The 15,318-nt window shown below is 34.3% G+C and overlaps 1 long non-coding RNA gene and 1 pseudogene across 3 annotated transcripts in view; both read right to left on the reverse strand.

Moving 5' to 3' along the window:
- LOC143231739 (uncharacterized) overlaps positions 1–2,610 on the reverse strand; it is a 123,683-nt pseudogene extending 121,073 nt beyond the window's left edge. Inside the window, exon 1 of the transcript XR_013017143.1 lies at positions 2,481–2,610. The product of XR_013017143.1 is annotated as an uncharacterized LOC143231739 (transcript). The remainder of the gene's footprint in view (positions 1–2,480) is intronic.
- Positions 1–15,318, reverse strand: part of LOC143231740 (uncharacterized) — a 293,239-nt gene that overhangs the window by 195,463 nt on the left and 82,458 nt on the right. The gene's annotated exons all lie outside the window — the stretch shown is intronic.

Below are 15,318 nucleotides of genomic sequence, written 5' to 3' on the forward strand. Positions count from 1 at the left end.
CTCTGAGTCATCCGTTACTTCTGTCCATAACGCTTTGTGTCATACCTTACTTCTGTCCATAAAGCTCTGTGTCATCCATTACTTCTGTCCATAAAGCTCTGTGTCATCCCTTACTTCTGTCCATAAAGCTCTGTGTCATCCTTTACTTATGTTCATAAAGCTTTGTGTCATCCCTTACTTCAGTCCATAAAGCTTTGTGTCATCCCTCACTTCAGTCCATGAAGCTTTGTGTCATCCCTTACTTCTGTCCATAAAGCTCTGTGTCATCCTTTACTTCTGTCCATAAAGCTTTGTGTCATCCTTTACTTCTGTCCATAAAACTTTGTGTCATCCCTTACTTCTGTCCATAAAGTTCTGTGTCATCCCTTACTTCTGTCCAAAAAGCTCTGTGTCATCCCTTACTTCTGTTCATAACGCTTTGTGTCTCCTTTACTTCTGTCCATAACGCTTTGTGTCATCCTTTACTTCTGTCCATAAAGCTTTGTGTCATCCCTTACTTCTGTCCATAAAGCTCTATGTCATCCTTTACTTCTGTCCACAAAGCTTTGTGTCATCCTTTACTTCTGTCCATAAAGCTTTATGTCATCCCTTACTTCAGTCCATAAAGCATTGTGTGATCCCTTACTTCTGTCCATAAAGCTCTGTGTCATCCCTTACTTCTGTCCATAAAGCTCTGTGTCATCCTTTACTTCTGTCCATAAAGCTTTATGTCATCCCTTACTTCAGTCCATAAAGCTTTGTGTGATCCCTTACTTCTGTCCATAAAGCTCTGTGCCATCCCTTACTTCTGTCCATAAAGCTCTGTGCCATCCCTTACTTCTGTCCATAAAGTTCTGTGCCATCCCTTACTTCTGTCCATAAAGCTCTGTGTCATCCCTTACTGCTGTCCTTAAACCTCTAAATCCTGTATTACTTCTGTCCACAACGTCTTGAGTCATCTCTTCGTCTTCACAGCGATAGACATAGCTTTGCCTGCGTTACATAAATATCTGACTGGAATTGACATAATTATGTACTACGTACACCTAAGACGAGGCTCAAATCATATTGTGTTATATAGATTCCAACAGGACTTTATATATATATATATACTTTAGCTGACTTACGTACACTGACGTTGTAGACTTAAATTTGCTGACCTAAAACGGAAATCATATATCTTTAACACTAGTAAACAATAGTTACTGTTACATGGACCTTAAGAAGCTTTAGTATTTTTTCCCATCATTATGAAGTTTTGTGAAAGTTGTCATGTGAATTACCGTAATGGATATTGAAATTCCTAAGAACTGTAGATATGACTTTCCTTAACATATAAAAAAATTAATATCTAAACTGTTGTGATACAGTAGATCATCACTTTTAATGTTTCACAACCTGTTAATACTATTGTTGTGATACAGTAGGTCGTTACTTTTAATGTTTCACAACCTGTTAATACTATTGTTGTGATACAGTAGGTCGTTACTTTTAATGTTTCACAACCTGTTAATACTATTGTTGTGATACAGTAGGTCATCACTTTAATGCTTCACAACCTGTTAATACTATTGTTGTGATACAGTAGGTCGTCACTTTTAATGTTTCACAACCTGTTAATACCATTGTTGTGATACAGTAGATCGTCACTTTTAATGTTTCACAACCTGTTAATACCATTGTTGTGATACAGTAGGTCGTCACTTTTAATGTATCATAACCTGTTAATACCATTGTTGTGATACAGTAGGTCGTCACTCTTAATGTTTCACAACCTATTAATACTATTGTTGTAATACAGTAGGTCGTCACTTTTAATGTTTCACAACCTGTTAATACTATTGTTGGGATACAGTAGGTCGTCACTTTTAATGTTTCACAATCTGTTAATATTATTGTTGTGATACAGTAGGTCGTCACTTTTAATGTTTCACAACCTGTTAATACTATTGTTGTGATACAGTAGGTCGTCACTTTTAACGTTTCACAACCTGTTAATACTATTGTTGTGATACAGTAGGTCGTCACTTTTAATGTTTCACAACCTGTTAATACCATTGTTGTGATACAGTAGATCGTCACTTTTAATGTTTCACAACCTGTTAATACCATTGTTGTGATACAGTAGGTCGTCACTTTTAATGTTTCACAACCTGTTAATACTATTGTTGTGATACAGTAGGTCGTCACTTTTAATGTTTCACAACCTGTTAATACTATTGTTGTGATACAGTAGGTCATCACTTTAATGCTTCACAACCTGTTAATACTATTGTTGTGATACAGTAGGTCATCACTTTAATGTTTCACAACCTGTTAATACCATTGTTGTGATACAGTAGGTCGTCACTTTTAATGTTTCACAACCTGTTAATACTATTGTTGTGATACAGTAGGTCGTCACTTTTAACGTTTCACAACATGTTAATACCATTGTTGTGATACAGTAGGTCATCACTTAATGTTTGAAAACCTTTTAGTTTTATTGTTATAATACATACCGAGGTGTGAACAGAAACCTTTTGAGAAAGGGATGTAGACCACGAATCTTTAATTCAGTGAATATATTCCAGGTTGAACTTAAGGTGATTCATCAAGGTTATGTCCATTCTTCTAATTAAGCCTGAAAAAAAATATAATGAAAAGTTTGGGTTAAATATTCCTATAAAGGTTAAATCAACTTTCATTTGTAATACTTTCGTAGTTTGGTGCTGTTTGTTTATTATTTCTTAAAGAAATTATCAATTACAGAGTTGTGGTAACCTTTATACAGTAAGTACAGTGACACTTATATTACTTGTGTCCATATTTTATCCTGGAGCAGACGACGACGTTTCCATAATTAACTCTGTATCTAGCGTCTTGGTAATTAAGAACTTGAAATAAATAATCAACTCTCATATCGTCTGATAGAATTTATTAAAATATTTACATAATTTAATATTAAATAAATCTTTATTTGGTGTTTCAAACATCGGTGACTTCATCTTCCACTTTTATGTCGTTGATAATTTAACTTATTTACAAGAGTTTCTCGAATAATAAGCGTTTCTTACAAACCTACGCTTTGTTTAGAAATACCATCACGCCAAATCTCCTCTCGTCTGCATTAACCACAATTATTCGTCTTTCAAAGCATTATGTATAATTCTTACAAACACGTATCGTAATAAGCTAATACCACTTAACATCTGTGCTTTACTTTCATTCGTACAGTTGCTGTACTCAGTGTTTGTAAGAGAGATAACGCAGGCGATCTTTTTTAATATAACCTGTTTTTTCTGATGATAGTAATTCCTGTAATCCGATTGTTCGGACTATATTTTCACGTTATGCCTTTTTCACAACTATCAAAGTTTCCTGTGCTTTTCTCTCCCATATACTTTTCAACCAGTTAAATTCACAAAGGACAAACCGAACACAACAAACACGAAATAATCTCGTTAAAAAGTGTATTCGTATTCCTTAAGATTTGGTTATTTGTCTTCAAATTAAGCACAAAGCAACAAAATGAGTTATCTGTGCTCTGCCCACGTATCTGAATCCGGTTTCTAGCGCTGTAAGTCGACAGACATACTACTGTGCCATCGGGAACACTTTCTGAGAAACTATAATTCACTTATTATGATATATAAATGTAAAATAAGCAGACAAAGGTTGATAAAAGAAGGTATTTAAAACTACTTGTTTTATTTTGGCTACGTATCATTATACCTAAGAATTGTGTTATTTTCGGAATGTTTTGACAAAGAGAATGTACAATGAATTTCAGTATAAGGAATTTAGAGGAAAGTTAAAAGGTGTTGATATCTGGCATTTATTTTATCTGTTTAATTAAAATTGTAATCATTTCGAAACAGTTTCGTTAAAAGTTAATTAAGTTGGACAGTACGGTAACACCAATTCGAGTGCTTGTTCTCCTATATATGACAAGTAGATTTTAAGGGTCAGGTGGTTAAGGCACTCGACTCGTAATCTTAAGGTCACGGGCTCGAGCCTCCCTTACACCAAACATGCTCGACCTTTCAGCCGTGGGAGCGTTATAATGTAACGGTCAATCCCACTATCCGTTGGTAAAAGAGAAGCCCAAGAGTTGGTGGTGGGTGGAGATGACTAGTTGCCTCCACTCTAATCTTACACTGCTAAATTAGAGACGGCTAGCGAAGATAGCCCTCATGTAGCTTTGCACAAAATTCAAAAACAAACAAACAAAACCAGTTTTTAATTGACTTTTGGTATTAAACAAAGAAGTAAAAGACACACTCATATTGGTGATAAAAACCTAATGTTAACATTCTTACACTGTAAGTTCTCTGGTTTCACTTTATGTATGTATGTCCATATATCTCTTTAACCCAACAACCAACCTGTTTAGTGCTGAAACCCAAATTCGTTCATTAATTTTGCTTTATTACTTATAATTATTTAATTAGAAATCTGATTTACATGCGTTCAGTCAAATGTAATTTAATAGTGATCATACGTATGAACGAAACGCCAGGCGAAAGAAGTACTCTTTTTTAAACCCTTTTAGCAACTGGGTCCATATTTAACCCACTGTAGCAACTAGTTCTGTATTGTACCCAATGTAACAGCTTGGTCCATAGTTAACCAATTGTAGGAACTGTTTCGGTATTTAATCCACTGTAACAGCTGGTTCCATATTCAACTGTAGCAACTGTTTCTGTATTTAATCCACTGTAACAGGTGGTTCCATATTTAACTGTAGCAACTGTTTCTGTATTTAATCCACTGTAACAGCTTGTTCCTTATTTAACTGTAGCAACTGTTTCTGTATTTAATCCACTGTAACAGCTTGTTCCATATTTAACTGCAGCAACTGTTTCTGTATTTACTCCACTGTAACAGCTTGTTCCATATTTAACCAATTGTAGCAATTGTGTCTGTATTTAATGCACTGTAACAGCTTGTTCCATATTTAACTGTAGCAACTGTTTCTGTATTTAATCCACTGTAACAGCTTGTTCCATATTTAACCAATTGTAGCAATTGTGGCTGTATTTAATCCACTGTAACAGCTTGTTCCATATTTAACTGTAGCAACTGTTTCTGTATTTAATCCACTGTAACAGCTTGTTCCATATTTAACTATAACTGTTTCTGTATTTAATCCACTGTAACAGCTTGTTCCATATTTAACCAATTGTAGCAATTGTGTCTGTATTTAATCCACTGTAACAGTTTGTTCCAAATTTAACTGTAGCAACTGTTTCTGTATTTAATCCGCTGTAACAGCTTGTTCCATATTTAACAGTAGCAACTGTTTCTGTATTTAATCCACTGTAACAGCTTGTTCCATATTTAACTATAGCAACTGTTTCTGTATTTAATCCACTGTAACAGCTTGTTCCATATTTAACTACAACTGTTTCTGTATTTAATCCACTGTAACAGCTTGTTCCATATTTAACCAATTGTAGCAATTGTGTCTGTATTTAATCCACTGTAACAGTTTGTTCCAAATTTAACTGTAGCAACTGTTTCTGTATTTAATCCGCTGTAACAGCTTGTTCCATATTTAACTGTAGCAACTGTTTCTGTATTTAATCCACTGTAACAGCTTGTTCCATATTTAACTGTAGCAACTGTTTCTGTATTTAATCCGCTGTAACAGCTTGTTCCATATTTAACTGTAGCAACTGTTTCTGTATTTAATCCGCTGTAACAGCTTGTTCCATATTTAGCTGTAGCAACTGTTTCTGTATTTAATCCACTGTAACAGCTTGTTCCATATTTAACTATAACTGTTTCTGTATTTAATCCACTGTAACAGCTTGTTCCATATTTAACCAATTGTAGCAATTCTGTCTGTAAAAGTTTGTTCCATATTTAACTGTAGCAACTGTTTCTGTATTTAATCCGCTGTAACAGCTTGTTCCATATTTAACTGTAGCAACTGTTTCTGTATTTAATCCACTGTAACAGCTTGTTCCATATTTAACTGTAGCAACTGTCTCTGTATTTAATCCACTGTAACAGCTGGTTCCATATATAACTAACTGTAGCAACTGCTTCTGTAATTAATGCACTGTATTAACTAGTTCTCTAGTTAACCCCCAGTAGCAGCTTGGTCTGTATCATTAGTTAGAGAGATATTCTTAAGTTTTACTTCAATCACATACAAAACACACAAATGTTGTTCACAACAAATAAATACGAAACGGCGTTGCGTCAAGTTGACAAAAATCTCACACTCTATTATATTTATATAGATAAGTAGTTACATGAACACACAACAGACAGCACTATTACATTTATATAGATAAGTAGTTACATGGACACACAACAGACAGCACTATTATATTTATATAGATAAGTAGTTACATGGACATACAACAGACAGTACTATTATATTTATATAGATAAGTAGTTACTTGGACATACAACAGACAGCACTATTATATTTATATAGATAAGTAGTTACTTGGACATACAACAGACAGCACTATTATATTTATATAGATAACTAGTTACATGGACACACAACAGACAGTACTATTATATTTATATAGATAAGTAGTTACTTGGACATACAACAGAGAGCACTATTATATTTATATAGATAAGTAGTTACTTGGACATACAACAGACAGCACTATTATATTTATATAGATAACTAGTTACATGGACACACAACAGACAGTACTATTATATTTATATAGATAAGTAGTTACAGGGACATACAACAGACAGCACTATTATATTTATATAGATAAGTAGTTACATGGACATACAACATACAGCACTATTATATTTATATAGATAAGTAGTTACACGGACATACAACAGACAGCACTATTATATTTATATAGATAAGTAGTTACATGGACACACAACAGACAGTACTATTATATTTATATAGATAAGTAGTTACATGGACATACAACAGAGAGCACTATTAAATTTATATAAATAAGTAGTTACATGGACATACAACAGACAGCACTATTATATTTATATAGATAAGTAGTTACATGGACATACAACAGACAGCACTATTATATTCATATAGATAAGTAGTTACACGGACATACAACAGACAGTACTATTATATTTATATAGATAAGTAGTTACATGGACACACAACAAACAGCACGGTTACATTTATATAGATAAGTAGTTAGATGGACACACAACAGACAGCACTGTTATATTTATATAGATAAGTAGTTACATGGACATACAACAGACAGTACAGTTATATTTATATAGAAAAGTAGTTACATGGACATACAACAGACAGCACTGTTACATTTATATAGAAAAGTAGTTACATGGACATACAACAGACAGCACTGTTACATTTATATAGATAAGTAGTTATATGGACATACAACAGACAGCACTGTTACATTTATATAGATAAGTAGTTACATGGACATACAACAGACAGCACTGTTACATTTATATAGATAAGTAGTTACATGGACACACAGCAGATAGCACTATTATGTTTATATAGCTGATTAACAAGTAAACACAAATACCTTATTTATAAAAAGATATTTCTAATCTGCGGATATTAAAGTCGCTATTTTAGAAACTAAATGATTACAATCTCTCTTCTATTGTTATTGTTTGTTTATTTTCTTTAAACAAAACAAAACTTACGTCATCGTCTTCTGCTAATTTACTTGAATATCAAGCACACTTGTGCCAATGTTTTCTGTTCATTGGAACGTATATCAAACTCGTGCCAATGTTTTCTGTTTACCTAAAGGCATATTACACTTGTGCCAATGTTTTGTGTTTAGCTAAACGCATATTACACTTGTGCCAATGTTTTCTGTTCATTGGAACGTATATCAAACTCGTGCCAATGTTTTCTGTTTACCTAAACGCATATTACACTTGTGCCAATGTTTTCTGTTCATTGGAACGTATATCAAACTCGTGCCAATGTTTTCTGTTTACCTAAAGGCATATTACACTTGTGCCAATGTTTTGTGTTTACCTAAACGCATATTACACTTGTGCCAATGTTTTCTGTTCATTGGAACGTATATCAAACTCGTGCCAATATTTTCTGTTTACCTAAAGGCATATTACACTTGTGCCAATGTTTTGTGTTTACTTAAACGCATATTACACTTGTGCCAATGTTTTCTGTTTACTTAAACGTATATCACAACTATGCCTATGTTTTCTGTTTATCTGAACGTATATCACAGCTGTGCCTATGATTTCTGTTTATCTGAACGTATATCACAGCTATGCCTATGTTTTCTGTTTATCTGAACGTATATCACAGCTGTGCCTATGTTTTCTGTTTATCTGAACGTATATCACAGCTGTGCCTATGTTTTCTGTTTATCTGAACGTAGATCACGCTTGTACCAATATTTTCTGTTTATTTCTGTGAACATATATTTACATATTCGAAAGCTTCGTACGGAAGATATCTCTGATATAAGGAACAAGTCAATGCCTTGGTGTTAAGTAATGGAGCTAAGTCTACTTTCAAAACAATGACTTGGTGTTAAGTAATGGAGCTAAGTCTACTTTCAAAACAATGCCTTGGTGTTAAGTAATGGAGCCAAGTCTACTTTCAAAACAATGCCTTGGTGTTAAGTAATGGAGCCAAGTCTACTTTCAAAACAATGCCTTGGTGTTAAGTAATGGAGCTAAGTCTACTTTTAAAACAATGCTTTGGTGTTAAGTAATGGAACTAAGTCTACTTTCAAAACAATGCCTTGTTGTTAAGTAATGGAGCTAAGTCTACTTTCAAAACAATGCCTTGGTGTTAAGTAATGGAACTAAGTCTACTTTCAAAACAATGCCTTGTTATTAAGTAATGGAACTAAGTCTACTTTCAAAACAATGCCTTGGTGTTAAGTACTGGAACTAAGTCTACTTTCAAAACAATGCCTTGGTGTTAAGTAATGGAGCTAAGTCTACTTTCAAAACAATGCCTTGGTGTTAAGTAATGGAGCTAAGTCTACTTTCAAAACAATGCCTTGGTGTTAAGTAATGGAACTAAGTCTACTTTTAAAACAATGCCTTGTTGTTAAGTAATGGAGCTAAGTCTACTTTCAAAACAATGCCTTGGTGTTAAGTAATGGAACTAAGTCTAGTTTCAAAACAATGCCTTGTTGTTAAGTAATGGAACTAAGTCTACTTTCAAAACAATGCCTTGTTGTTAAGTAATGGAGCTAAGTCTACTTTCAAAACAATGCCTTGGTGTTAAGTAATGGAGCTAAGTCTACTTTCAAAACAATGCCTTGGTGTTAAGTAATGGAGCTAAGTCTACTTTCAAAACAATGCCGTGGTGTTAAGTAATGGAACTAAGTCTTCTTTGAAAACAATGCCTTGGTGTTAAGTAATGGAGCTAAGTTTACTTTGAAAGTCAATATTTGAACTTCAAGGCTCCATACAGACTTACTTTCTAATGACCGTAGAACGGGTACAACCTCACTTTTCCAGTAAAAGGAAGTCGGGGTAAAGTGGTCGTTTCACGGACCACGAGAGATTCGTGTTTGCGTGCGAATGCAGTTGATAGTTTGGAGGAAACGAGAAACGTTTCGTTTTCATTTGTTTTTCCATTGACAGCGTACGCATTCGTGTGTTTAGGGAAGACACCAAAGTAGATTATTTTTTTATTAAGAGTGTGAAATGATATTTGTTATACTTTTGGTTTAGTGTTTTAGACGAAATAATGAAAATAACAAATATGCGTTTATTATAATAACATATCTACGTTAAAGGTCGAGTTTGTGAAATTCTGTTATTTTTTTTCAAACAGAAATATTTGGTTCCATTATCATAAAGTTCTGTCATCAGTACGAGTGCTTTGGGGAAATACAAAAACAACGACAATGAAAACATACAACGATATAAAAAACAGCTTACGACTCCCAGTTATCAACAACTTAAGTAAGTGGTAACTAATAACACGCGATGAAAATAGCTGGGAAAAAAACATAACCATGGTTCTAGGTAATGAAGTTGGTTCTGGACATACAACGACATTGCTTATCCATGTTTTACAAAAGTTACTGAGTTAGCCGTTGGAATACGCTGAGACAGCAGCTGAGTTTGTACCTTATACGTACAGCTATTGTTTTTCAAAACTCTAGACTTCCCTTTTCGCCCCGTGAGTACCATCTTTGTGGAATAAAAGTGGAATAGATAAACTGAATGTTTGAGGTAAACGACAAAAACAGTTTCTATTAAAGTGTCTGTCGTCCGTCACCGTTTAAAGACAGAATCGTCGAAACAAAGCCACATTGGGTTATCTATGTGACCACCGAGGTAATCGAACCTCGATTTTTAGCTTTCAAAATCCGTAAACTTATCGCGTTTCCACAGGAAGGGAAGATGCGATGTTATCAGGTTAAGTACGTTACATCACGGTGTCAATTAAGTTGTTGTAGGAATTATAAATAAAACATACCCGCCAAACTTATTTTATATATTGTGGTGGATAGACTTTAAAATTGTACCTCGTTTCAGAGTGAATATAATACAAACTCGTCTCTGATCTGTAAGAACGTCAAGCGTTAATTAATTATACTTGTCATAATACAATAGTGTTAGACGTATTGTGTATTATAATTTTATTTTCATTCAAGTCTTTAGGGTCCTCACATGAAGAGGAATGCTATATATTTTAGCCACGTTGTTTCTGTGCTATACTCACTGACGACGACGCATGCCGCTCAATATTAGAACGCACGAGATACAACAAACACAGCAGTGGTTAGAAAGCTATTTATGTAAGTCATTTGTTAGGATCGTAGTTCTTTCGATGTGAACGTCTTTTTATAAACTGGCAGAGAGAGGCGATAATCAGTTACATTTGTCAAAGACAAAATGTTGTGTTCCAGCATACAATAAATCTAAAACTAGTGCCTTATGACGAATATAATTTATCATAATCACGCTTCGCCAGCATAAAAGAGGCGTTCCTAAAGCTACAAAAGACAGCTCTGTTGAAGACGTGCCCCCTATATGTTTAAATTGAAAACATGTCTTTTTTTTGTCATCTAATGGGTAAATCTGCAAAATAGATTGTTTTTAATTAGATTATCAGCTTTGTTCTGGCTATCAGTATTGAAATTAGCACTAAATAAGCGAATAAGATGAAAAATAGAACCATTTAAAGCAGTTGACCAATGAGTAAGCACCATTAACTGTTTCCGGTTAAATAAAACAATCTAACCAGAAGGGACGCAAGATGTTTCCAGTTAAATAAAACAAACTAATCAGAAGGGACGTAAACTGTTTTCAGTTAAATAAAACAAACTAATCAGAAGGGACGTAAACTGTTTCTAGTTGAATAACACCAACCAACCAGAAGGGACGTAAACTGTTTTCAGTTGAATAACACCAACCAACCAGAAAGGACGTAAACTGTTTCCAGTTGAATAACACCAACCAACCAGAAGGGACGTAAACTGTTTCCAGTTGAATAACACCAACCAACCAGAAGGGACGTAAACTGTTTCCAGTTGAATAACACCAACCAACCAGAAAGGACGTAAACTGTTTCCAGTTGAATAACACCAACCAACCAGAAAGGACGTAAACTGTTTCCAGCTGAATAACACCAACCAACCAGAAGGGACGTAAACTGTTTCCAGTTGAATAACACCAACCAACCAGAAGGGACGTAAACTGTTTCCAGTTGAATAACACCAACCAACCAGAAGGGACGTAAACTGTTTCCAGTTGAATAACACCAACCAACCAGAAGGGACGTAATACATGTTGTTAAACTCAGATCCTGTTAAACACCCCTTCATAGTTTAACAGGAAGAGACTATTTAACGTAAAATGTCAAGGTAAATAACAAGTTTAACAACAGCAGCATAATACATGTTAAACTCAGACCCTGTTAAACACCCCTTCATAGCTTAACAGGAAGAGACTACTTAACGTAAAATATCAAGGTAAATAACAAGTTTAACAACAGCAGCATAATACATGTTGTTAAACTCAGACCCTGTTAAACACCCCTTCATAGCTTAACAGGAAGAGACTACTTAACGTAAAATATCAAGGTAAATAACAAGTTTAACAACAGCAGCATAATACATCTTGTTAAACACAGACCCTGTTAAACACCCCTTCATAGTTTAACAGGAAGAGACTACTTAACGTAAAATGTCAAGGTAAATAACAAGTTTAACAACAGCAGCATAATACATGTTAAACATAGACCCTGTTAAACACCCCTTCATAGTTTAACAGGAAGAGACTACTTAACGTAAAATGTCAAGGTAAATAACAAGTTTAACAACAGCAGCATAATACATGTTAAACTCAGACCCTGTTAAGCACCCCTTCATAGTTTAACAGGAAGAGACTACTTAACGTAAAATGTCAAGGTAAATAACAAGTTTAACAACAGCAGCATAATACATGTTAAACTCAGACCCTGTTAAACACCCCTTCATAGTTTAACAGGAACAAACTACTTAACGTAAAATGTCAAGGTAAATAACAAGTTTAACAACAGCAGCATAATACATGTTAAACTCAGACCCTGTTAAACACCCCTTCATAGTTTAACAGGAAGAGACTACTTAACGTAAAATGTCAAGGTAAATAACAAGTTTAACAACAGCAGCATAATACATGTTAAACTCAGACCCTGTTAAACACCCCTTCATAGTTTAATAGGAATAGCCCAAGTTTTGGATAATACTGGACTTTTGATGCTAATTACACACGTGAACAATCGAATATTATTGATTATTGATATGCTAGTTCAGTCCCACACAAATACAAATACCTTTTTGCGCCAGAGCCTTATCGATGTGTCGTATCAGGTGGAAAGCTGGTTTCTCCTACTGTTATTTATTGCATGGTATTTTGAGCTGATATAATATTCATGTTCATGTTCCACGTACTAGTGCCAATGTACATTATATTTAACCTAATGGATTGAACTAGATTCGCAGTATTATCTAAAAGTAAAAAAACGACGTCTAGCAGCCATGCAGTTGAGAAATGAATCATTTCCTCATGAAAATTTCCATAAGTACATGTGAAGTAAGATTATTAAACATTGCGAACGAGGAACAAATAAATATTCTAGAGATATCGAGCTGCACTTTGTTTACCGGTAGCGAAAAGTTTAAAACTTCGATCGTTTCTGTCCGTAACTAAAAATATTTAGGTGTTAAAATATTAATTAATTTTTGCAGAACGTACGGCTCATTCGACCAATCCACTTCACATTAAACAGTAATGAGTTTCGACTTTATACGTGAAGTACGTACGTTATTTCATAAGGCTGATTAGTAGTCTTATCTCTTACAAAAATTTAAAATTTGCTACAGTTCACACTCCAACTAACTCATAGCGCCTCCTATATTATTTCATTAAATTATCCATAATAGATATTTTTGTTTCACAGGAACACAGAACAGGTGTTACCTAACTATCGAACGATCATAAAGATAAATGAAGCAGCAAGAGGAAACGCTTGTATAATTAACAATTAAAAACATAAATTCTATCTCCAAGAGAAACAGAACTCTGCATTTAATATGTAATTCTATCCTTGAGTAACAACGTCCTAAAAATGACATCGAAGTTTGGACTAAAATAAAAGTTTCAATGACATCATTGTTAAGTTGAACTTTGTAGCCTTAACGTTTGTTGTTGTTATTCATTACGTATCAACGGATATAAATAGCGTCCTATAAAGAAGGACTTTCAAGTCCGGGTTTCCACGTTTTAGTTTCAAGGTAACACTTGAAGAAATGTTATTCTTAAACGAGTGTTCACAGCACTTAACGCCATGACACGTAACTCCCGTAAACTAGAAACCGCCTCTTTACGACAAGAAGAAAATATTATGTTTCGGGTTTCCCCTACCAACCAATTCCCGCCATCAATCAAGAAACATTTTTACGATGCATATATAAAAAGAAAGGTGTTTACTTGTTAAGAACTGCACGCGCCACTTGAGACGTCAATGATGTGACGAAACACAAAAATAATGATTAGCTGACGTATGTAAGGAAGAAAAACTTTGCCCACTTTATAGCCATGTTTATTTCCATTGTAACTCCTTGTACCATGCTAACATTTCACAAAGTATTAAGTATATGTAAATGCTTTCGTCTAACATTTGCTAGGTCACAAAGAGTTGATCTAGACAGAAATACATTCTTATGTATATGCACTTATATGCATGTCTAGGTCGGTTAGAAAACGTCACAAGAGTCAATTAGAGAAGATAACCCTTCGCGCTCCAATTCAATAGAGCTATCCGTGTGTAGCACCTGTGTCAACATCGACCAATGTCACTCACTCATCGACCGTGCATAGAAAACGTTCGATTTGCGTTCAGGTAGCTCGTGACTATCGCTCGAGTCTACCTCACGCACGAACAACCAAAGTTGTGAAACAAATTTGCAGACAGCTTTTTTGATTCTGGTAAACTACACCGTGAATGAGTGAAGTCATTTTGGGGTTGACATGGATAAATAAAACAGTTGCTAAAACATCTATATGAGGTTATTTGTAGGAAGACAGTAACTAATTAATTAATACTGTAAAATCAAGAGGGAAATTAAAACACAGCTTCCGAAGCTGAGACAGTCAGACCAGGAGGCCAAATGTTTGTTATAACTGATGGTCTGGAAGCATCTTCTCCAGTTAACAGTGCGAATATAAATAAATCAGTAAACTTGTGATACTTACAACAACTTTGTACTTAACTTGAGGGACAAAATTAGAACATTATTTTTACTTTCGTCACTTGACTTTACACAAGTTTAAAGTTTTGTTTTCTCCATTTTTGTTTGAACATACATCTAGCTTTGTTTTCTCCATTTTTGTTTGAACATACATCTAGCTTTGTTTTCTCCATTTTTGTTTCAACATACATCTAGCGAGCTTTGTTTTCTCCATTTTTGTTTGAACATACATCTAGCTTTGTTTTCTCCATTTTTGTTTGGACACATATCTAGCTTTGTTTTCTCCATTTTTGTTTGGACATACATCTAGCTTTGTTTTCTCCATTTTTGTTTGGACACATATCTAGCTTTGTTTTCTCCATTTTTGTTTGGACATACATCTAGCTTTGTTTTCTCCATTTTTGTTTGGACACATATCTAGCTTTGTTTTCTCCATTTTTGTTTGGACATACATCTAGCTTTCTTTTCTCCATTTTTGTTTAAACATACATCCAGCTTTGTTTTCTTCATTTTTGTTTGAACATATATCTAGCTTTGTTTTCTCCATTTTTGTTTGGACACATATCTAGCTTTGTTTTCTCCATTTTTGTTTAAACATACATCTAGCTTTGTTTTCTTCATTTTTGTTTGAACATATATCTAGCTTTGTTTTCTCCATTTTTGT

Source organism: Tachypleus tridentatus, chromosome 11 (genome assembly GCF_004210375.1).
Source record: "Tachypleus tridentatus isolate NWPU-2018 chromosome 11, ASM421037v1, whole genome shotgun sequence".
NCBI classification, from domain to species: Eukaryota; Metazoa; Arthropoda; class Merostomata; order Xiphosura; family Limulidae; genus Tachypleus; species Tachypleus tridentatus.